The sequence below is a fragment of the Mustelus asterias genome, chromosome 16 (assembly GCF_964213995.1).
Source record: "Mustelus asterias chromosome 16, sMusAst1.hap1.1, whole genome shotgun sequence".
Taxonomy (NCBI): domain Eukaryota; kingdom Metazoa; phylum Chordata; class Chondrichthyes; order Carcharhiniformes; family Triakidae; genus Mustelus; species Mustelus asterias.
In genome coordinates, this window is record NC_135816.1 from 55,983,811 (window position 1) to 56,008,887 (window position 25,077).

Genomic DNA, 25,077 nt, shown 5'->3' on the forward strand with positions numbered 1-25,077 from the left:
TTTTCAAACAATATATTGTGCTTGCCTTTGGATGAGCTTTAATATTTCAAATACTGTGGAATTAAAATTAACCAGAAGTGTATTTAGGTTGTCCGTAAGCTCTTGAATTGATTTACTAATAGCACTTTTCATTAAGGTTGCCAAGAGAGTAGATTCTGTGTCTGGTAATAAAAAGTGGGTAAGAGTTTTTTAACAACAGGTTAAAGTCCAACAGGTTTATTTGGTAGCAAATGCCATTAGCTTTCGGAGCGCTGCTCTTTCGTCAGATGGAGTGGATATTTGCTCTCAAACAGGGCATAGAGAGACACAAAATCAAGTTACAGAATACTGATTAGAATGCGAATCTTTACAGCTGATCAGGTCTTAAAGATACAGACAATGTGAGTGGAGGGAGCATTAGGCACAGGTTAAAGAAATGTGTATTGTCAACAGACAGGACAGCCAGTGAGATTCTGCAAGTCCAGCAGGCAAGCTGTGGGGGTTAATGATAGTGTGACATGAACCCAAGATCCCAGTTTAGGCCGTCCTCACGTATGCGGACAAGTTCCAGTTGGCAATATCTTCTTTGAAGGATTAATGGCCATTAGTCATTGAAGTTGCAGTCAGTTTCTTAGCAAAAATAAATTTCTGTAGGTCTTTAGGCTGGAACAATTTTGGCTTGTATGGTATGAAAATCCATTTTGGTTCGAAGAACAAAGTTCAATCTATAGTAAAACAATTCAGAATGAAAATAAGGAAAACATTTTCAATTGAAAAATTGGTTGTTAAATATCTGCTAACCTTGCAAAATGTAATGATACTCCTCATTTGAGAAATATACGCCAGCTATAAACCCCTCTCCAGCAAATATTTTGTGTAATTCGACCAGTGGGATGGTAATATTGGGTAAACCAGTTTACCTTGCGCACATTCCTCAGGCTAACTAACCTTTCATACCTCCAATTGTTAGGAACTGTTAACATTTAAAGAAGAAACCTGAACACAGAATTACACCACAAGATTTCACATTTGTTAAAACCAAACTTTAGAAAAATGAAACCAAGCACCACCAACTTAATGCAAAAGCTTGAGATTGCTACTATAAACTCCGTTCTACCTTTTACCTCCACCCTCCCCCAATATTTCCACTATCTTACGAAATCTTGAAGGTTCATTCACGTTTTCTGGGATCGACCCAAAAGGTATACTACAGCCCTCCAGAATTTACTTGAATTCTTTTCGGTATTCCAGCTATTCCTTGAAGTACCAATTATACACAGGTATCATTCCATTAGCTTTTTGCTTGATGCTGCTCCAATTTTCTTTTAAAGACCTCACCATCATACGTTCTTCAGCTCTTTGTCTTGGCTTTGGACATGCATTGATTTTTTCCAAGTCTGCTACCACAGATTCTTAGTTTCTAACCTAACTAAGTTTTCTGTTGCAAGGTTCTGTGAGGAGCACTAGATTCCTAGTGGTCCTCACAGATGAGAGTTGAGGAAAAGCCTTCATGAGAACAGAAAAGGTTGAGGGGAATTTGAAGGCATTTCAAAATTACAAAAGATTTTAAAAGGGTAAAAGACTGAAATGATTGTTTCCATTGTTTTATTGTATTGGTAACAAAAAATAGACTGAAGATTATTGAAATAAATGGGTATGAACAAGTTAAGATTTGAAGAGGGGTGATAAGTTGGAAACGAAGGACCAAGGATATGGAATGAATTGGAATCCATGAATTCAATTTTAAAACTACCAATGGTATGTTACAGTGGATCTTATGGTGACTGTCTGTACCTATTCTTCCTGATGTGGAGATGCTGGCGTTGAACTGGAGTAAGCACAGTAAGACGTCTCACAACACCAGGTTAAAGTCCAACTGGTTTATTTGGTAGCACAAGCCACAAGCTTTCGGAGTGCTGCCCCTTCATCAGGTGAGTGGGAGTTCTGTTCTCAGACAGGGCATATAAAGACACAAACTCAATTTACAAAATAATGGTTGGAATGCGAATCTTTACAGGTAATTAAGTCTTAAAGGTACAGAGAATGTGAGTGGAGAGAGGGTTAAGCACAGGTTAAAGAGATGTGTATGGTCTCCAGCCAGGACAGTTAGAGATTTTGCAAGCCCAAGCAAGTCGTGGGGGTTACAGATAGTGTGACGTGAACCCAAGATCCCGGTTGAGGCCGTCCTCGTGTACGGAACTTGGCTATCAGTCTCTGCTCAGCGACTCTGCATTGTCATGTGTCATGAAGGCCGCCTTGGAGAATGCTTACCTGAAGATCAAAGGCCGAATGCCTGTGACCACTGAAGTGTTCCCCAACAGGAAGAGAACACTCTTGCCTGGTGATTGTCGAGCGGTGTTCATTCATCAGTTGTCGTAGCGTCTGCATGGTCTCCCCAATGTACCATGCCTCGGGACATCCTTTCCTGCAGCGTATCAGGTGGACAACGTTGGCTGAGTTGCAAGTGTATGTACCGTGTACCTGGTGGATGGTGTTCTCAAGTGAGATGATGGCATCTGTAATCCGTAAAATACACATGCACATGCGCGGTTCCGTCACTGGCATCTTTATAAAAATGTGTATTTTATTTAATTTTAATTCCGCTCCTGGCAGGATTTCCGGGTGGGAATTTTTCTCACTTTCTACATTTCTGAACAGTCGCTTTTTCCTCTTTGCATTTTATTATTCTTTGCAGCAGTTGTCTGTGGGTACACTTAAAGATATTTTCTATCATTGAATTCCTGTTACAACTATCTCAGCAATTTTGCTGCAATCCATTTGATGAACACCTTTTTATCACCCTTTTGATAGTTGATCTTCTGGATTTGAATCTGTTTCTCAACAGTGTTATTGTGCTTGAACCATCAATTTAATGTTGCGTATCCTTGTTAAGTCTTAACTGTTGAACTGTTCCTATTCCTATATCAAAAAATGATGGTGTTTCACATGGAAATAGATAAGTCATAAACTTCATTTGTTAATACTGACAGATGCTGCTTAATTTCACTTGCAGCAAAAAGTCATAAGGGTCATATCTTATTTTTTAAACAGTAAATATTGATGTTTACACATTTCTACATATAACCCGGAATTTGCACAATTGCCAATTATTTGCTTTCGTGGAGGACACAAGTGAATCCAATCAACCACAAATAACAGCTTGCATTTCTTGTGCTTCAATTTTCAAATAAAATCCCATGGTTCTTCAGAGTTGTAGTCAACCAAGAATGGGAGTTGATCCAAATAGGGAGACATAAGTAGGGATTGATGGATGGACTTTTAAGGAGAGGGATGTGCAGAAATATGGAAAAAGAATTTCAGAAAGTTGCACAGCTGTCAATCTTGAAGGTTGTACCCGAGATGAAGAGCGTCATAGACATGAAGAAATTAAAATAAATTTAGTGTTACAATTTGGGTTTTTAATGTGTTTTCCTTAAACTGCATTAAACTTCATGATCACAAAGTGAACTTGTGATCTTTTCTAAAGTTGTTTTCTTGAAGTGTCACTTCAAGGTCTGAAAGATTGCCTGCCTTCTGTAGCAAGCCTTGGATATTGAGAGCAAATTGTCTTTCATAAGTGGGAACCAAGAGTAAATATTACACGATACTGGGAGAGACAGAAAACATTAAGAGAATAGTAAGTTAATAGGTTAAGTCAGAATAAGGGAGAAAGTAGTGACGTCTAAATCAGTGTTACTGCATGTAAGTTACAGATGCACATGACATTGTGGAAATATGATGTTGTGATGAGGCTTGGCTTAAAGAAGGGTGGGACTAGGTGTTAAATATTCCTTGGTTCAAGGTGTTCAGAAAAGAAAGGAGGAGCAGTGGAGATATTGGTCAAGGAGAGCATTGCAGGCCCCTTCTAGCAGCTATGTTCTTCAGGGGTTCTGCAAATTCAGTCAGTGGTGGTATTACTGAGCCAGTCTTGATGGACACAGGTCTCCCACCCAGAGCACATTCTCTGTCTTATGGGGCAGGACACATCTCGGAGTAACAATGGAGGCACCTAAGACATTATTTTGAAGGGCTTCTGAGAGTATAACTATCAGGCTGTTGCTTGATGAGTCTGTGGGATAGTTGTCCCAGTTTTGGCACATGTCCCAGGTGTTGATATGGAGGACTTCGTAAGCTCGATTGGACTCAGTGTGCCTTTCTTGTCTAGTGCTTAATTTGATCCCAGATGGTCTGTCTAATGGTGTGATTAAACATTTTCATAGTGGATTGCTAAACCATTTCAGAGGACAGTTAAAAAGCCAAACTTATTGCTGAGAGTCTGCAGACAAAAGCCAGACAAAATAAGAATAGCAAATTTCCTTCCTTTAAGTTAGTATGACTATTAGCCAGACTGTCAAAAGCTAGATTGCATTTTGCTTTCCTATAGTCTGTGTGTTATGAACCAGTTGGATTTTTGCAACAATTTCTGACAATCTGGCAATTACTTCTAATGTGTATTGCAATTTACTATTTGGGCAGCATAATAGTCATGAAGTATAATTGTTTCTCATGGTTGACAATCCCAAAATGTCTGCAATACAATTTCCTTGAACAATGTCTACACAAAGCACTGAAAAGGAACACATGCAGTTTGACAGCTACAATTGTCGGTAGACTTATCAACAGTAAGGTATCCATGTTGCATGTAATAATGGACAGTTCTCACCTTTCACTTTGCAGGCTGCTCTGAGTTTTGTGATCGCCTGTAATATTTAAGCAAATAACCTGTGAATTATGAATCAAAGGGAATATTCAAGATTACATAGCTCAGAAGAGGAATGGAACTGTGTCCCACATAATAAGTCTTTGGTTCCTATACTATGGAATTATAGAATATTGGTTCATACATAATGATTTAGCCCTTGAAGAATGCTGCTAACTGATCAGTGACTAATCATTTGCTGTCAGCAGCAGCACCTTGTTCATAATGTTCGGAATGGTAGGAATGTAAAATACAAGGACTGGTTGAGGCCAATAGCATAGATGCATTTAAGAAGCTAGGTAAGTGCATCAGGAGGAAATAAATGAAAGGATTTGCTGATGGAGTTTGATGAAGTTTTGTGGAGCACAAATACCAATATAGATGAGTTGACCCAAACAGTCTGTATCTATGCTGTTGACCCTGTTTAACAGGAACTCTCTTTTCCTGCCAGATCAGCGATTTGTGCGTTCATGTTCACAGATCTGTGATCAGTAAATGTTAAATGTATCAAGAGCAGAATTGAAAGAAAGTCATGGCAAAGCAATGCGAAAGTGGAAATAAAACTAAGGAGCATTGGAATTCCAAAGTTTTGAAGAACAAGTTAAAGTGAAAGACTGAGTTTTACTTTGTGAGCTGGGTTATGTGGGGAGGAGGGATAACATGCAGGATGCCATATTTGTAGCATTGTATTGAGAGAAATGTTTGGAGGTACACTAACCATAGCACTGATAAAATAAAGGAAATATTGTGATAAGATCAGAAACTTATTCATACAGTTTGCCTGGAAATGCAAAGGAGAAAAACCCCAACTTTAAAATGGATAACTTCGGTAGTTGTTGGCGAGAAGTGTTTTGAACAAAAGAGGGAATGGGGCTGCTTTGACAGTTTTAATAATGAAGGGAATATTGCTGAAAAGAGACATGTTGCTGAAGTTTTTCATCTTGCGCACACCAGGACAAATGCACAAATCCCAGATTTCAAACGGTCACAATTTATTCTAGAGCAAGAAAAGGTGCTGATTGGTTGACAAGTTGTCTCTGACCAAGGCATTGACATGGAGAAAGCCATAGGGAACTATCGGCTTTCCAAGCTCGTAGGTAACTTTTAAAAAGTTGCTAGGTTTAAATATATTCCTTTTGTTTGCAGAGAACGGGTCCCTGCATATGAATGTATGTTGTTTCTAGCAAGCATAATTGAGTCATATTACCAGCTTGATTGATTATCTTAAATTGGTTGTTAGTGTAGCTATTAGCACACAGGAATGTTCAGCTAGTCATGCCCAATCACATCTAACAGTAGACATTTTGTTTTGGGTTTTTTGAGCATGGGCTGGTTGAGTATGATCTGCATGCTGCCTATTGAAAAACTGAAGGAATATACTGTTCGATTCAATTAGCTAATTGTTGCATTTTGGCATTGCACCAGTGCTGAAATTCATACATGATTGTGTGATAGGCAGAACATCTTTCTGGACTGATAGCATCCTTTTAGTGGGAAATACTACTCGCATAACTACATGGCTTGGCAAATCAGACTTGCCTATCAATCAGCATCCTTTCTCCTGTAATATAAATTGTTCTGATCATTTAAAATTTGGCATTCTTGTATTTGCCCTGATGAGTGCAAGATGAAAAGCTTCAGCAACATGTCTGTCTTTTCAGCAATATTCAAGATCTGTGCTACTGAGTAAAGGAAATGTGGAAGTTCACCGAGGTGAAAGGAGATAATTAGGCAAACACGTGATCAAAATTTGATCAAATTTTTAAATGATCAAAATTTGAAAGGCAACTGTTTCACTTGTAAGAGAGATAAAAATGAAGTTTTGTTTTTTATTGCCCCATTTTTATGCATAGAGAAAAGAGTATAGTATTGTTCTGGTAGAAATTCCAGAATGGCTGCATCAGCATTTTCTGCTGAAATTATTGCGCATGTGAAACTGTTTGTCGATAATACAGTTCAATATCCTTCACAGATATTTATTCAATAAACATCTACCACCATTCTGAAACATTGGCGTCTTTCTATTTGTCAAAGTAGACTGTGTTTGCAGTTTCTAGGTTTTTTAACTCGCACAATTTTTGGAAGTAGCATTCTGTGTAAGTCAACATTCTCAGTGATATGTGCCAGGCGCCACAACTCCCTTACTTTTCATCCAAACCATGGCCAGATGCTACTTGCCCTTTGCTGTGATGTCCCCTTTGAGATATGCTCCTTAATGGCTGGGCTGCTTTTGTCTGCCAGCAGGGCAGCCATGTCGATGGTCTTTAGATGATGGTGATATCTGGCAATTTCATCCATGTTACATGATGTTTTATCAGATAAACAATGAGCAGTAAACAAAGTAAAGCACCCACAACAATTAAACACATTTGAACACAACATTTGCAATGTTATTTATCTTGCTATTTTCCCACCCCATACAGATTAAAATACACGTCTCTGCTGTACAATTTAGATAACATGCAATCGATCGTTTTAGTTAATCAAAAGTAATTATCCATGTATGGTTTGCAATTTGTAATGTATGGCTAATATACTTGATAATAGCCCTCTGGTTGCATAGCAAGAGATCTGCAAGCTGAATATTGAGGCTGTGAGATTGCAATGAAGTAGATTAATGGAGAGTGGAATCAACAAAAGAATGAAGGCGATTATACTTGGGAAGGGTAAGTGAAAGCCCCGAGGGGAAATGAAGCAAGTTGAAATTTATATAGATTTGTTAGGGCCCTGCCAAAGGTTTCAACGGTGAAAATTAGTTGTTGAAAAATGTTTGAATAACATGATTAAAGTCACTGAATATTTTAGGGTTATAGCATTTAAGGTGATAGATAATTTGAGAACTGCAGCAATACCTTTCATAACTGAAAATTATTTAAATGCACCTGCATGGTCACTTTAATGGTCAGGAGGATCATCTTCCGACGATTGGCTGAACAGAAGCAAATTTCTGAAAATAAAGGAAAATGGATCAGAACTGAGATTAAAAGGATGGGAAAACTTTAATGAAAAGAGAGTAGGGTTTGAAGCAGGGAATGAGGGACATTAGACTTTAAACAGTAAAACAGATGTTGGACGCAATAGGTAAGATAAGGGTGCACCATCTGTGGCTAACTAAGGAAGTTGAAGATGGTATCAAATACATAGAAAAGGTGCACAATGCTGTGAAGACTGATGGTAGGCCATGAGATCAGCAAAATTTTAGAAACCTGCAAAGGTTGACTAAAAATATCAGAGGGAGAAATTAGAATTCGAGTCAGCTGTCAAGAAATATATAAAGGAGTAAAAGCTTCTACAAGAGAGTAGCTAATGTGAATGCTCATCCTTTGAAGGATGAGACTGAGCAATTAATGGGAAATAAGGAAATGGCAGATAAATGAACAAGTATTTGTATCTATCTTCACAGAAAGGCACAAAAAAATTTGAACTGTAAAAAGCAAGGGTCAAAAGGAAGGGAAGAATTATCAGTGGTGAGCTTATCAGTACTAAGCTGACAAGTCCTGTGGGCCTGATGACATGCATCCTGGGTCTTAAAAGAACTGGCTGCAGAGATGGTGGATGCATTGGTTGTAATCTTCAAAATTTCCTAGAGCTCTGGAAAGTTTTCAGCAAGCTGAAAAACCACCAATGTAACATCTTCATTCAAGAGAGGAAGACAAAAAACTGGAAACCACAGGCCAGTTAGCCTATTATCTGTCATTTGGAAAATGCTAGAATTAAGGAAATAGTAGCAGGACATTTCGAAAATTATAATGCAATCAAGCAAAATCAACATGGTTTTATGAAAGGGAAATCATGTTTGATAGTTGATGTAGCAAATGCATAAAGGGCAACCAATAGGTGTAGAGTATTTGGATTTGCAAAAGGCATTCAACAAGGTACCACAAAAAAATAAGAGCTCATAGTGTTGGGGGCAATATATTAGCATGGATAGTGTTTTCTGCCAGTTAGTCAATCAGGATAAGTATGTCATTTTCAAGTTGGCAAACTGGCTAATGGGGATACCACAGAGATTAGTGCGAGGGCCTCCCCTATGTATAATCTATATTGGCTTGGATGAAGAGACTGGGTGTTTTGTAATTAAATTTGCTGACTGTAAAAATAGGAAAGCAAGTTGAGTACACAAGGGATCTGCAAAGGGATATAGATAGGTGAATTGGCAAATGTGGGAAAATACGAGGTCGTCCACTTTGACATGAAAATTAGAAAAGCAGAATATTATTTAAATGGAGAGAGACAGCAGAATGCTGTGGTACAGAGCAATCTGGGCGTCTTTGTACATGAATCTCAAAACATTACCGTGCATGGACAGGAAGTAATTAGGAAGGCAAATTGGCTACTGCCTTTGTTGGAAGGGGGTGGAATGTAAAACTAGGGAAGTCATATTACAATTATAAAAGCATTGAGGAGACTACACCTCCTTGAAGGTGGGATATACTTGCATTGGTGTGAGTATAAAGAAGGTTCACAGGGATGAAGAGCTTTTCCAATTATGGAAGGTTGGGCTCATACTAGGAGTTTAGAAGAATGAGCGATGATACTGAAACAAAGATTCTGAGAGGGCTTGTAAGAATAGATGCTAGAGGACGTTTTCCCGTTGGGAAATTCTAAGGGGTGCAGTTTCAAAACAAGGTGTCTCCAATTTCACATGGAGGTGGTTTGGGGGGGAACTTAGGGTGGTTAATCTTTGGAATTTTGTACCCAAGAGAACAGTGGAGTATGTGTCATTGAATATTTCAAAGCGGAGTTAAATAGATTCTTGATCTACAAGGAAATCAAGGTTCTAGTAATGGGTTTCAGACAGGAAAGTGGAGTTAAGGTAACGATCAGATCTGCCATTATCTTCTTGAATGATGGAGCAGGCTCAAGGGGCCAAACAGCCTGCACCTGCTCCTATTTCTCCTATGTTTTTTTCCAAGATCATTGAGGTTGGAGTTGAAAGAGAAGTTGGCTCCTTAGGAGAGCAAGCAAATATGTGAAAAGAATGAGAAGGGATTGAGAGGTTAGAGGAGTCAGCTTTGTTGAGATTAGAAGTGAATTGAAGGGGGTGTGCAAATACATGTCATACACTTACTGCACGCAAATTTATGTTTTTAGCAGCAAACATGGAACAACACTTTTTGCATCAATTTTTAAGTCACACAGTGTGACTAAGTAAAAAGCAGCAAATTAGAACTGAAAAGGTAAGACCTGTTAATAAGTTTGCAGATGACACCAAGATTGGTGGCATAGTGGACAGTGAAGGTTATCTCGGATTGCAACAGGATCTTGATCAATTCGGCCAGTGGGCTGACGAATGGCAGATTGAGTTTAATTTGGATAAATGTGAGGTGATGCATTTTGGTAGATTGAACCAGGGCAGGACTTACTCAGTTAATGGTAGGGCTTTGGGGAGAGTTACAGAGCAAAGAGATCTCGGGGTACAGGTTCATAGCTTCTTGAAAGTGGAGTCACAGGTGGACAGAGTGGTGAAGAAAGCATTTGGCATGCTTGGTTTCATTGGTCAGAACATTGAATACAGGAGTTGGGATGTCTTGTTGAAGTTGTACAAGACATTGGTAAGGCCACACTTGGAATACTGTGTACAGTCCTGGTCTTATAGAAAGGATATTATTAAACTAGAAAGAGTGCAGAAAAGATTTACTAGGGCGGCACGGTAGCACAGTGGTTAGCACTGCTGCTTCACAGCGCCAGGGTCCCGGGTTCGATTCCTGGCTCGGGTCACTGTCTGTGTGGAGTTTGCACATTCTCCTCGTGTCTGCGTGGGTTTCCTCCGAGTGCTCCGGTTTCCTCCCACAGTCCAAAGATGTGCGGGTTAGGTTGATTGGCCAGGTTAAAAAAAATTGCCCCTTAAAGTCCTGGGATGCGTAGGTTAGAGGAATTAGCGGGTAAAATATGTGGGGGTAGGGCCTGGGTGGGATTGTGGTCGGTGCAGACTCGATGGGCCGAATGGCCTCCTTCTGCACTGTAGGGTTTCTATGATTTCTATGATTTCTATGATGCTACCGGGACTTGATGGATTGAGTTATGAGGAGAGGCTGAATAGACTGGGACTTTTTTCTCTGGAGCATTGAAGGCTGAGGGGTGATCTTATAGCGGTCTATAAAATAATGAGGGGCATAGATCAGTTAGTCAATATCTTTTCCCAAAGGTAGGGGTGTCTAAAACTAGGGGGCATAGGTTTAAGGTGAGAGGGGAGAGATGCAAAAGTGTCCAGAGGGGCAATTTTTTCACAGAGGGTGGTAAGTGCCTGAAACAAGCTGCCAGAGGTAGTAGTAGAGGCGGGGAAAATTTTGTCTTAAGAAGTATTTACAGTTACATGGGTAAGATGGGTATAGAGGGATATGGGCCAAATGTGGGCAATTGGGACTAGCTTCGGGGTTTAAAAAGGGTGCATGGACAAGTTGGGTCAAAGGGCCTGTTTCCATGCTGTAAACCTCTGACTATGTACAAGCAAACAGTGAAGAAACTAGTTAGAAAACTGTCATTGAGAAACTAAGCATTTTTAAGACATCAGACAGTAACCTGTCTGATGCCTGCTACTGACATAATGTTTTGCGTTCCTAATAGATGTGTCACTTGAAATGTATTGCTTTACATTGTCAGACTCTTGCTGCCAATCATATGTTAGCTTCTGGCTCATGTCGTCTTCCTTCAATTCTACCTATTGCTGCTCTGGTTTGAAAGTAGTTCAAGTTTATGTAAAACAGTTCCTGTTTTTTTTTGTCTCCCCACACTTGCCATTAATTATCCCCATCTTTTAAAGTTTTACTTCCTCTAGTTGTGGTCTGGATTGCACCTGGATCTATGTCCAGTGATGGAAATGAGCTAACCCAGGAAACTTGGTTGCTGTTAATTTCAGCAAAAAAGGCAGCGTTACTTCCTTAGATGTGGCACCAAATAAGGAGAATTGACCCCCTTGCTGCTGCATGTTGCTGACTTCCTACAAAGTAAACTGGTCTGTATAGCATGCAAGAAACAATACTTTTCACTGTATACTAATACATGTGACAATAAATCAAATTAAATGGTAGCAAATAGATCTGAAGAGAGAGAAAATGTTCAAATCAAAAATAAGGTCATTGCGGATGAGAAACTTTTGCATGGAAAAAACCTCATCAAGAAAACTTGCCAATAAAAGAGAGATTAAACTATTCATCAAGACCGATCTTGGAAAAAGTCTTAATTTTTGCATTATCAAAATGAGATTTGCACTAAAACATTGTACACAGCACTAACTACATATCTTTCCAGTCGGTGTTTTTTTCTGAATTCCAAACAATCCAGTGAAAAAGATAAATTATGTTTCTGCGTGTAACACTGTTTTTGTCTTTGGAGCAAGCACCGGATAATGGACTCAACTAATCTTTTAAATAAAAACTAATTTAACACAGGTAAGCAGAATTTTTTCTGAGGATCATTAGTCTGTGGAATTCTCTTCCCCAGAGAGCAGTGAAGACTATTATTGAATACATTCAGGGCCAAGTTAGATTTTTGATCAGCAAGGAAATCGAGGGTTATGGGGGGGCAGGATAAAGGATTTGAGGCCACAATCGGATCAGCCAGGATCTTATCAAATGGCATGAAGGCTGAATGGTTTATCCCTCCTAGTTCGTGTGTTCTAACTTTATGTAACTGTAGAAAGGATATCGAGCTGATAGAGAATTGTATGTTTGCCTCTATTATTTGGAAATTATTACCTTGAGCTGTGCTTGAGTGAAAATACTAATTAATTGCTCTTCAAAGGAAAATATGCAATTTTGTGTAAGATTTTCATATAAACTTAACAGTAATCATTATCCAAGAAATATAATAGCAAGGTCGAAAGTGTTCTCTGCAAGGAGTGAGAGGCCAGACGGCTGTGTTGTCCTGAACCCAGGCAAGCATCTGCTCAGGTAAGAAACTTGCAGTGGGAGGGTTAGGATCCAGTGGTCATGGTCTATGTAGGTACCAATGGCATAAGCAGGACAAAGGAGGATGAGGAGCTTGGTACCAAATTAAGAAGCTGAGCCTCAAAGGTAATTTCTGAATTATTACCTGAGCTACATGTGAATTGGCATTGGACAAATAAGATTATAGAAATAAATATGTGGCTCAAAGACTGCTGTGGAATAAGTGGGTTCCAGTTCATGGGGCACTGGCACCAGTAATGGGGAAAGTGGGATCTGTACCATTGGGATAGTCTATACCTGAACCATACTGGGGCCGCATAACTAGGGAAGTAGAGAGAGTTTTAAACTGAATAGTGGCGGCAAGGGATCAAATTTGGGAAGATGTGGTAAAACAAAGAGTACCGACAAGTCAAGAGAGAAAGGTACTAATATGAGAAATGATAAACAGACCATGACAGGAAGGGACAGAGTACAAATCTAAGACTAAATCAGCAGATAAGGATAGATGTTACAAAAATAATAAAAGGACAAAACTAGAGGCTCTGTTTCTAAAGACAAGTAGCATTCGAAACAAAACCAATGAACTGAATGCACATAGAAATTAATTAGTATGATCCAAGATCCAGTAGCCATGTCTCTGTAATGGCTAACATAGATTGGGGCCTGAATATTGAAGGATACGTGACATTTAGGAAGGACAGGAAGTTAGGAAAAGGTGGAGGAGTGGCCCTGTTAATTAATAATATTACATTAGTGAGGAATGACCTAAATTCAGGAAACCAGGATGCAGAAGCGGTTTGGATTGAGATGAGAAATTACAAAGGCAAGAAGCCACTTGTGGGAGTGGTGTACACACCTTCTAATTGTAACTACATTTGTAGGACAGAGTATAAAGAGATAATGGGAGCTTCTCAGAAAAGTACAGTGATACCTCAGGGGACTTTAATCTACATATAGATTGGAAAAATCAGATGGGCAAGGTAGCATAGATTAGTAATACGTTGTACGTTTGGGGCTTTTTTTTTAGAACAGCACATTCTGGATGCACCAGAGGGCATATTACTAGACCTGGTATTGTGCAATGAGATAGCATTCATTGATAAACCTCAGTGAAGACACCCCTAGGTAACAGTGATCATAATTTAGTTAAATTTTACATTCAGTTGGAGGGTGAGAAGAATATGTCAAAGACTAATATTTTAAACTTGAGGGCAATTATGAGGGCATGAAAGTGGAGCTAGCTAAAGTGAACTGACAAATGTGCTCAAGGGTGGTCAATAGAGATTCAGTGGCAGATATTTAAAGGGATATTTCAGGATATACAAACTATATATATTCCAATGAGAGAGAAATTCCAAGGGGAGGGCTCAGCATCTATGGTTAACTAAAAGTTAAAGACGGTTGCGCAAAGACAAGTAGTAGGTCAAAAGATTGGAAGGAATATAAAGAACAGCAAAGGATAACAAAAAGACTGAGGAAAAAATTAGAGTACAAGAGAAGGCAGAAGGCAGTAAAAGTTTATATAGATATTTAAAAAGGAAAAGAGTTAGTGAGTGTTATCCTATAGAAAGTGCATCTGGGGAATTGATAATGGAAGTAGGGAGATGGTGGATGAATTAAACAGATATTTTGCATTGTTTTTCATTATAGAGAACACCAGGAACACCCCAGAAGTAGTTGTAAATCAGGAAATGGGAGGGAGAGAGGGACTCAGGAAAATTACAATCACCAGGGAAGTGGTATTGAGCAAATTGTTGTGGCTGTTGGCCAGCAAGTCCCTGGGTCCAGATGGACTTTACCCAAGAAGTGGCTCGTGAGATAGTTGATGCATTGGTTTTAATTTTCCAAAATCCCCAAGATTTGGGGAAGGTTCCATTAGATTGGAAGGTAGAAAATGCATTGCCTTTATTCAAAAAAAGGAGGGAGCAAGAAAGCAGGAAACAATAGGCTATTTAGTCTGGCATCTTTCAGATGGAAAATGTTAGTTATTAAAGATGTTACAGCAGGGTACTTTGGAAAAATTTAAGGCAATCAGGCAGAGTCAACATGCAAGGAAAATCATGTTTAACCAATTTATTGGAGTTCTTTGAAGGAGTCACATGTGCTGGGGATAAAGGGAACTGGTGTTCTTTGTTCTTTGTCTAGTTTGGACCAGGGAGCAGCGCGGACTTGGAGGGCTGAAGGGCCTGTTCCTGTACTGTATTGTTCTTTGTTTGTTCTTTGTGGATGTATTATACTTGGATTTCCAGAAGGCATTTGATAAGATTGCACATCAAAGATCATTGTGGAAAATAAAACCTCATGATCATTATCATTAAGGAAGAAATAGCAGGACACCTGGAAAAGAATGGTTCAATCAAGCAGACGCAGCATGGATTCATGAAGGGAAAGTCATGTTTGACTAATTTACTGGAATTTTTTGAGGATATAACGAGTGCGGTTGACAGAGGGGAACCGGTGGATGTGGTGTATTTAGATTTCCAGAAGGCATTCGATAAAGTGCCTCACAAAAGGTTGCTGCATAAGATAAAGGTACACGGAGTTGGGGGTAGAGTGTTAGCATGGAATGAGGATTGGCTATCTAACAGAAAGCAGAGAGTCGGAATAAATAGGTGCTTTTCCGGTTGGCAATCAGTGACTAGTGGCGTGCCGCAGGGATCGGTGCTGGGGCCTCAACTATTTACCATATACATAGACGATCTGGAGGAGGGGACCGAGTGTAGGGTAACAAAGTTTGCGGATAACACAAAGATGAGTGGGAAAGCAAATTGCGTGGAGGACACAGAGAGTCTGCAGAGAGATTTGGATAGGCTAAGTGAGTGGGCAAGGATCTGGCAGATGGAGTATAATGTTGGTAAGTGTGAGGTTATCCACTTTGGAAGGAATAATAGTAAAATGGACTATTATTTAACCGGTGAAAAATTACAACATGCTACTGTGCAGAGGGACCTGGGTGTCCTTGTGCATGAATCACAAAAACTCAGTCTGCAGGTGCAGCAGGTAATCAAGAAGGCAAATGGAATGTTGGCCTTTATCACGAGAGGGATGGAGTATAAAAGCAGGGAGGTCATGCTGCAACTATACAGGGGCTTGCAGCATGTATAGTTGCAGCATGAGGCCGCACCTAGAGTACTGTGTACAATTTTGGTCCCCTTATTTAAGAAAGGATATATTAGCTTTGGAGGGGGTACGGAGAAGGTTCACCAGGTTGATTCCGGAGATGAGGGGGTTAGCTTATGAGGAGAGATTGAGTAGACTGGGCCTGTACTCATTGGAGTTTAGAAGGTTGAGGGGAGATCTTATAGAGACATACAAGATAATGAAGGGGCTAGACAGGGTAGAAGCAGCGAGGTTATTTCCACTTACAATGGAAACAAGAACTAGGGGGCATAGCCTCAAAATACGGGGGAGTCCATTTAGAACAGCGTTGAGGAGGAACTTCTCCCAGAGGGTAGTGAATCTTTGGAATTCTCTGCCCAATGAAGCAGTAGAGGCTACCTCGTTAAATGTGTTTAAGTCACAGATAGATTTTTAACCATTAAGGGAATTAAGAGTTATGGGGGGCGGGCGGGTAAGTGGAACTGAACCCACTATCAGATCAGCCATGATCTTATTGAATGGTGGAGCAGGCTTGAGGGGCTAGATGGCCTACTCCTGCTTCTATTTCTTATGTTCTTATGATGTAGGGAGTAACATTGGCACGGTTTAAAGATTAATTCGCTAACAGAAAAGAGTTGACATAAATGGATCTTTTTCTGGTTGGTAGGATGTGACAAGAGGTGTTCCACAACGATTAGTGCTGGAGCCTCAACGTTTTACAATTTATATAAATGACTTGGATGAAGGAACTAAGGTTGGGTTACTAAAATTACTGACAAAAATCGGTAGAAAAGTAAATTGGGAATAGGATATAAGGAGTCTATAAATGGACATTATGTGGGCAAATGTGAAATTGTGCATTTTGGCAGGAAGAATAAAAAAGCTCATCTAAATGGTGAGAGATTGCAGAGGTCTGAGATTTTGAGGAATCTAGGTATTATAGCGCATTAATCACAAAAGGTGCAGGTATAGCAAATAATTAGCAAAGCTAATAGAATGTTATGTGAGGGGAATTAATTACACAGGGCATTGATGGACCACATCTGGAGTATTGTCTACAGTATGGTTTCATTTAAGAAAATATCTAAATGCATTAGAAACAGTGCAGAGACGATTTACTAGACTAATACCAGGAATGGGCGAGTTTCCTTTAGAGGAAAGGTTGAGAGGTTAGGTTTGTATCCACCAGAGTTTAGGAAAGTAATAGGCAACCTGATTGAAACCTTTAAGATCCTGAGGGTCTTGACAAAGTGGATATGGAGAGGGTGTTTCTTCTTGTCAGAGAACCTAGAACTAGCGGTCATTGTGTAAAAATAAGGAGTTGCTCAATTAAGGCAGAGTTGAGATTTTCTTCCTCTGAGGGCCTTGAGTCTTTGGAATTCTCCCTCGGCAGTGGAAACAGTCTTTGAATATTTTTCAGGCAGAGCTAGGTAGATTCTTGATTAACAAGAAGTCGTAAGGTTATCTGGGGTGTTAGTCAGATGAGCCGTAATCTACTTGAATGGCCTACTCCTAATTGTATGTTTATATGTACTTCGACACATCTTATGTAAATACATTTTTTTAAATCAGAAAAGTATTTCTTATTGAGCCACTTGAGAAACCAATGACCCTGATGATATATTGTGCTCAATATAACATTTGTGCTGGAGTTGAGAAATTGCAACAAAATGTAGCACCTTTAAGAACAAAAGACAAATGGCTTGGTGTGGAGGGGAGAGTTTAAAATGGAGGAGAAAGGTCACAGTCCGAGTTGTTGAAATCAATGTTGAATCCTGAGGGTAGTGATGTACCTTGCGGTGGGCAATTTTAAATCCCCCCCCCCCCAAACATGCATTTGCCTCAATGCAAGCCACCCCTTTCCCCTCCCACACCAGGCCATCTGTCTTTCGTTATTAAAGCTACAGTTAATATCTGACACATTTCTCCCCTTACTTTAGTTCTGATGAAGAGCCAAATGGACTGAAACATTAACTCTACTGCGTTTTCCAGCATCCTCTGTTCTTGACTCAGATTCCAGAATCCGCAGTATTTTTATTATACCATTTTATTCTCATTCCTTGATTCACTCTGAACAATGTTGCAGAAGACCTGCTAGTACATCCAGCCTAGGGTGACCAAAGGTCCCTATTTACTGGCATCAGTCCTGAATGAGGCACTATCTGCCCAGGCAAATAATGTTTCTGGAAGATTTACACAACTTATCACTCAATAAAAATCCTAATAGTGACTCTACAGGCTCATATCCGGAACTATGTGACTCCCAAGCTGGTCTGTAAAATGTTGGCAGGACATGTTCCTAGTGAAATTTTTAAAAGTCTTCATGTGAACCTTTTCCAGTTTGGTTGCTCACAAGCCAAGGAATGTTTGAGCTCTTCATGGATGCTTTGCAGATATCCCTAAAGTTTCCACTGTCCTCTGGTATCTCGTGCTGTCACTGAGCAGTTGCCTCAGTGGCCTGGTGACAGACACAATAATTCCAGTCTCCCAGGTTACCTGCATCCACTACAGTTTGCCTACTGCTACAACAGGTCCAAAGTAGACGCCATCTCCCCAGCCCTACATTCAATCCTGGAACACTGAGACAACACAGACACCTATATCAGACTCCTATTTATCGACTACAGCTCAGCTTTCAACACCATTATTCTTATGAAACTCAGCTCCAAACGCTGTGGCCTAGGGCTCGGCTTCTCCCTCTGCAACTGGATCCTAAACTTCCTAACCCACAGGCCGCAATCAGTAAGGATAGGCAACAACTCATCCTCAACACCGCTACCACACAAGGCTGTGTCCTCAGCCCCTTACTATAAGCCTTATATATCTATGATTGTGCAGCCAAATTCCCCTCCAATGTGATTCCCAAATTTGTGTAGTGGGTCAGATCTCAAACAATGACGAGATGGAGTGCAGGAAAGAGATTGAGAATCTGGTGGCAATAATAAATCAAAAAATAGCCTCCTGCACTGTAGGATCCAACGATCCTATGAACTGTAAATTGAGAGATCGGGATATGCTAATCGCTCCCTCAGTGTACCCGGACAGGCACCGGAGTGTGGCGACCAGGGGATTTTCACAGTAACTTCACTGCGGTGTTGATGTAAGCTGACATGTGACTAATAAACTTTGACTGACAGCTGCCCTATTGGAACAATGGAGCTGAGGATCCAAAATGACTGATGCACATTCAAGTATGTGTTTGAAGTAATGCACTCCATCTCCACATTTTGAAGTAATGCACATGCATAGGAGAGGTTGTATCATTTTTTTTTCAAATGCACCAAAGCGTGTTAACCCTCTCACGCCCAGAGGGAGATAAAGCTTTGGAGCATTTTGTTTTTTTTCTGGCTCTGAGCGGGCGGGGGTAGGAAAGGTCCCGAGGCCGCCCCCTGATTGGCTGGTTTGTGACTCCCCTCCCCCCTCCGTCAGCGCAGTCACGCGCTTCCCAGGAACCCGTCAGGAAGATATCAACAAAACAAACGCACGTCTCACTGATCAGCCACCCCCGCCCCCCCTCCTCATCCTCCTCCCGCCTGACAACACCGCCTCTGGAGGTGGGTGCGATTCAACTCTTGATATCCGAGAAGTTGTTTGTTGAAGCGGCCAGCGGCGGCAGGTAAATTGTTTCTTCCTTTAACCGCGGAGCTTGAAAAGTTAACCCGAGAGATGGAGGATGAGGGGAGAGGAGAGAAACTGGAGCCGTCCGTCCGAGATGTCATGTGATTGACATCCCCCGCCAGCCAATGGGAGGCGGCTCCCGGGATGAGTCCTCCGAGAACAGTGGCGGGCGAGCCAATGGGCGCGGCCGGGGGGGGAGGGGGAGCCCCGCCCACGGCGGGTTTGTTTGTGTTGGTCGCCATGTTAGAAACCAGCGCTTTCAAAACAACCTGGAGTGAGTGAGGCCAGGGACGTCACCGGGAGGCCCGGAGGACCCTCGCCGGTATAGCAGAGCCGATCAGACTCCGGAGTTTAGTCAGAGAAAGAGAAGGAGCGATATCTTGTGCTGCGTTTTTATTTCGTGGTATCGGATGGATCGGCGGAACCCGCCCACCAACCTTTTATGTAAACACATGGCAGCATTTTTTGTTTGTCTCTGCAGCTGATGTTTAAAGGCGTTTAGTGTTGGAAACCTGCTTAATCTGTCATTTAAAAGTGTAGCCAAGGAGAGCGGCGCCTTTATTGTGCTGGTCATTAGCGACCATGGCTAGGAATGTCTAATTTATATTTACACGTGGTGTGTGTTTACAAGTTGGTCAGGCATTATCTAGCTCAAGATTGCCTGGTAATTGGACGTGATGTGTACTTGGTGGTGGCTGTATTAATATTGTCATTCTGTTAACCGTATTTAATAATTGTGAATCGACACTTATTGAGATTAATCATCATTTTCTTAAGAAAGCAATTAAAGGCTTGCTGAAGGCTTTCATTTGGACCACGCCCCTTTTTCTGAGAAGCACTTATTTATTGGAGCCTGTCTGCTGTTTTCTGCATAAATGTTGAAGGCACACAGTTAAAAATTTGAATATTGTGGGAGGTTTTTTAGTCTATTTTGATGAAAATATTTGATGGTGCAAATATTTTGAAATACAACTTTCCAAGTGCTGTTTAAAATATTTAATTCTCATAAAGCCACTTTGGGAAGGGAAAACATTTAAATTAAATATTTAAATTGTTAAGTTGTGTTAATGCATCAGAATGCTACCGTAGTATGATATTGATGAGTAAAATGACACTGATGTGTTTCATTAAGAGGACACTGCCTCTCTTGTTTCTATGGACATTCTGTCTCAGCCTAGATCTTAACAGTTTGATGTTGGATGATATCACAGCTCGGCAATTGCAGTTTTTAATTACTGTATGTACAAATATACATTTCTTGAAAATCTTCTGTGCCAGTGGATTTGTGTAATTTATTTTCTGCTCCCATATCCAAAGATTGGGTTATTGAAGACTCAAAGACTAGCACTCAAGTTGCTGTCCTGGCCATTATCAGCCAACACAGCAAAGAGTAAAAATCAAATCTTGCTTCTTAAAGCTTGTGATGCTTAGCACTTGACCTGCACTGGGTGATCAGCCAGCATATTAGGGGTCGACATAATACAACAAGAATTAAATGTGACAAAGCTCATTCTGGCCAAAAATTGAGATTTATGGAGTAATCTTTATTCTTTATTCCAGTGTGCTGATAAAGTATTTATCATAGTCACACAATTTGAGTTCATATGTAAATATTTTGTCATTTTTTATGAGATCGCAGCAACTTCAATGCCACATTTGCTAACTTGTCTATGGTGGCCATAGCCAACAGCAATGTGTTAATATAAAATATTAGAATAGTTTATTCAATGTGCAGCACGGTAGCACTGCTGCTTCACAGCACCAGGGACCCGGGTTTGATTCCTGGCTTGGGTCACTATCTGTGTGGAGTTTGCACGTTCTCTCTGAATCTACGTGGGTTTCCTCCCACATTCTGAAAGACATGCTGGTTAGGTGCATTGACCTGAACAGGCGCTGGACTGTGGCGACTAGGGGAACTTCAAAGTGACTTCATTGCAGTGTTAATGTAAGCCTTACTTGTGACTAATAAATAAATTTTAATTTAACTATTTTTCCTCAAATGTGTTTTTAAAAATGAATTCATGAGACATGGACATCGCTGGCTGGCCAGCATTTATTGCCCATCCCTAGTTGCCCTTAGAAGATGCTGCTGTAGTCCATGTTCTGTGGGTTGACCCACAATATCGTTAGGGAGGGAATTCCAGGATTTGACCCAGCGACTGCAAAGGAACAGCGATATATTTTCAAGTCAAGATGGTGAGTGGCTTGGAGGGGATTGAATGTTTGTAGATGTAGTGCCATCAAGCAGGCTGCTTTGTCCTGGATGGTGTCAAGCTTGCTGGAGCTGCATCCATCCAGGCAAGTGGGGAGTATTCCATCACACTCCTGACTTGTGCCTTGTAGATGGTGGAGTCAGGAGGTGAGTTACTCACCGCAGTATTCCGAGCCTCTGACCTGCTCTTGTAACCACTGTGTTTATGCAGTGAGTCCAGTTGAGTTTCTGGTCAATGGTAACCCCAAGGATGTTAACAGTGGGGGATTCCGTGATGGTTACACCATTGAATGTCAAGGGGCAGTGGTTAGAGTGTCTCTTATTAGTGATGGTCATTGCCTGGCATTTGTGTGGCGTGAATGTTACTTGTCAGCCCAAGCCTGGATATTGTCCAGATCTTGTTGCATTTGAACATGGACTGCTTCAGCAACTGAGGAGTCACGAATGGTGCTGAACATTGTGCAATCATTGGCGAACATCCCCACTTCTGACCTTATGACAGAGGGAAGGAGCTGAAGATTGTTAGACCTAGGGTCCTCCCCTGAGGGACTCCTGCAGAGATGTCTTGGAGCTGAGATGACTTTTCCACCACAACCATCTTCCTATGTATCAGGTATGACTCCAACCAGCGGAGAGTTTGCCGCCTGATACCCATTGATTCCAGTTTTGCTAGGGCTCCTTGATGCCACACTCAGTCAAATGCGGCCTTGATGTCAAGGGCTGTCACTCTCTCCTCACCTCTGGAATTCAGCTCTTTTGTCCATGTTTGAACCAAGGCTGTAATGAGGTCAGGAGCTGAGTGACCCTGGCGAAACCCAAACTGGGTGTCACTGAGCAGGTTATTGCTGAGAGATGCTGCTTGATAGCACTGTTGATGACCCCTTCCATCACTTTACTGATGATCGAGAGTAGATTGGATAGTAATTGGCCGGGTTGGATTTGCCCTGTTTTTTTGTGTGCAGGATATACCTGGGCAATTTTCCACATTATTGGGTAGATGCCAGTGTTGTAACTGTACTGGAAGAGCTTGGCTCGGGGAGCGGCAAGTTCTGGAGCACAAGTCTTCAGTACTATTGCCGGAATGTTATCAGGGCCCATTACCTTTGCAGTATCCAGTGCCTCCAACCGTTTCTTGATAACACATGGAGTGAATCGAATTGGTTGGAGGCTGGCATCTGAGATGCTGGGGACCACTGGAGGAGGCTGAGATGGATCATCCACTCTGCACTTCTGGCTGAAGACTGTTGCGAATACTTCAGCCTTACCTTTTGCACTGATGTGCTAGGGAGCTCCATCATTTAGGATGGGGATATTTATGGAGCCTCCTCCTCCCAGTGAGTTGCTTAATTGTCCACCACCATTCACAACTGGATGCGGAAGGACTGCAAAGCTTCGATCTGATCCGTTGGTTGTGGGATGCTTAGCTCTGTCCATCACTTGCTGTTTTTGCCATTTGGCATGTAAGTAGTCCTGTTTTGAAGCTTCACCAGGTTGACACCTCATTTTTAGGTATGTCTGGTGCTGCTCCTGGCATGTCCTCCTGCACTCTCCATTGAACCAGGGTTGATCCCCTGACAATGGTTTCATGGTCATCGGTAGACTTTTAATTCCAGATTATTAGCACTGCTGAAAAGCCTAACTTTTTTAACCTTAATCTATGTTTCATTCAAGAGCGTCATTGGATAACATTTGTGTAGAGACCCACAGTTAACGTTTTGAGTCCATATGATCCTTCTACAGAACTGTGCAGAACAAATTCTGGCGAAGAGTCATATGAACTTGAAACGTTAACTATGTTTCGCTCTCCACAAATGGACTTGCTGAGTTTATCCAGCATTTTCTGTTTTTATTTCGGATTTCCAGCATTTTGCTTTTATTGGATAATATTTTTTTCCCTGTTTAAAAAACTAGTATTATCTGTTGATGAATTTGCTGCATGGTGTAATCTTAAACTATGTGGAGCAAACGGTTCCAGGTTCAAATCAATGATGAGGTAATGATGCCTCTGTGCCCTCTAACTAGAGTAGAAGAATAATTTCGTCCTCATAACTTAAAACTTATAACATCATCGACTGGGGGTTTAGTGAAGACAGGTACAAGCTCATGTTTGATATTTCTCCCAAACCCCACAACATGGATTTTGCTAACACATGGTCTGAATTTACCTCCACCTGCCTGAAGTGGGTCTGGCAGGGTCTCGACTCTTTGCTCTCCTCTTGGGTCTATGCTCATTGCAGAAATTTTGTGGGCTTCTGGTGCAATGGAAGCTCACTGCACTTTCATTCCTGAAGGGGAGGCTGTTTAAGGGGAAGAATCTTTAACAGAACAGTTTTTTTTGAGGCCACTAGGTATGGGTGAAGACTAAAAATGAAAATTGGATCTGACCTGAGAGGAGGAGAAGAGACACGGTGTGGAGTTTCTCCTTTTAAGGTTAATTCGAGTTTCTGCCATTGTCTGTAGGACTACTGCCATCCCTTCATTGCGCTGATTCCTGTACACTTGTTTCCTCCATTTTTGTGGGACAGAACAATGAAGGGACAATCTTCCCAGCAGAGAGTGACGTAAGGAATAGTTTGGAAACAGTGTGGGGCCTCATTGTTGCTACTTTTCCCTTATTTGTGTTTTCACCAATTTAGAACAGTGTGGTGGATGTAAATTCATATCTAGATTTGTGCATAATTTTAAATGATCAGTAGGTTATTTTGTTTTAGGAAAACTGGAGTAATTGTTTTCAGTCCTCGTTCCAAACCTTGTTAACGACTCCAAACCTCTGCCTGGCTGAAATTAAGCTAGTCCGTTCGCAGCTTTGGTTTTACATTTTACCCCGAGATGAGCCTCATATTCATGCCGACTAAAACTGCCTATTTCCACTTCCATAACATTGCCAAACTTTGCCCTGCCTCATCTCATCTGCTGAAACTCATTGATGCCGCAGTTACATGTAGACTTGACTATTCTAATGCACTACTGGTTGTTCGCCCATATGCTACCCTCTGTAAACTTGATATCATCCAAAATTCTGCTGTCAGAGTAATGGAACATGCTGCAAGACACTATCACCCTGTGCTCACCAACCTCATCAGCTCCTGGTCAAGCAGTGCTTGAATGTTAAAATTCTCATCCTTGTTTTCAAATTCATTCATGGCTCACCACTCCCTATTCCTAGTATCGTCTCCAGCCCCCCCCCCCCCCCCCCCAACCTCCTGGGATATGAACATTTCCTAGCTTCTTGTGCATTCATAATTATAATTGCTCCACCGCTGACAGACATGAGTTCAGTTTCCTCGGCACCAAGGTTTGGAATTCCCTGCCGACAATTCTGTGCCTCTCTCCCTCATTTTCCTCCATTAAGACACTCCTATTTCTTTGACCAAATTTTTATCTTGTCTAATACCTCCTTTTGTGGTTTTGTGTCATACTTTATCTCATGTTCCAGTGAAATGCCTTAGGACAGTTCATTAGGTTAAAGGTACTATATAAATATAAATTGATATTACATGGTGACACTTCCTGTACAATTCGATCATAATGAATCAAAAGACAAAGGAAGAAGAAATCTGTGTCAAAATAACGAAATAAGT

General features: G+C 41.0%; 1 protein-coding gene and 1 long non-coding RNA gene across 8 annotated transcripts in view; one reads left to right on the top strand and one right to left on the bottom strand.

Moving 5' to 3' along the window:
* Nucleotides 1-390: 390 nt before the first annotated feature.
* On the bottom strand, nt 391-17,838 carry LOC144505185 (uncharacterized). The gene is made up of 4 exons (XR_013499788.1): nt 17,602-17,838; nt 7,531-7,625; nt 4,643-4,679; nt 391-704 (listed from the first exon to the last, which is right to left on the bottom strand). It is a non-coding gene; the product is annotated as an uncharacterized LOC144505185 (long non-coding RNA).
* Nucleotides 17,839-19,098: 1,260 nt separating this feature from the next.
* The window catches only part of crebrf (creb3 regulatory factor), a 70,888-nt gene continuing 64,909 nt past the window's right edge, over nt 19,099-25,077 (top strand). For 3 of the 7 annotated variants that reach the window (XR_013499789.1, XM_078231146.1, XM_078231148.1), the window contains exon 1: nt 19,494-19,728. The gene's annotated coding sequence lies outside the window, so the exon portion shown is untranslated. Of the gene's footprint in view, nt 19,283-19,493; nt 19,729-25,077 lie in introns of those variants that run through there. The other 4 variants (XM_078231149.1, XM_078231150.1, XM_078231151.1 and 1 more) reach the window with 4 other exon arrangements.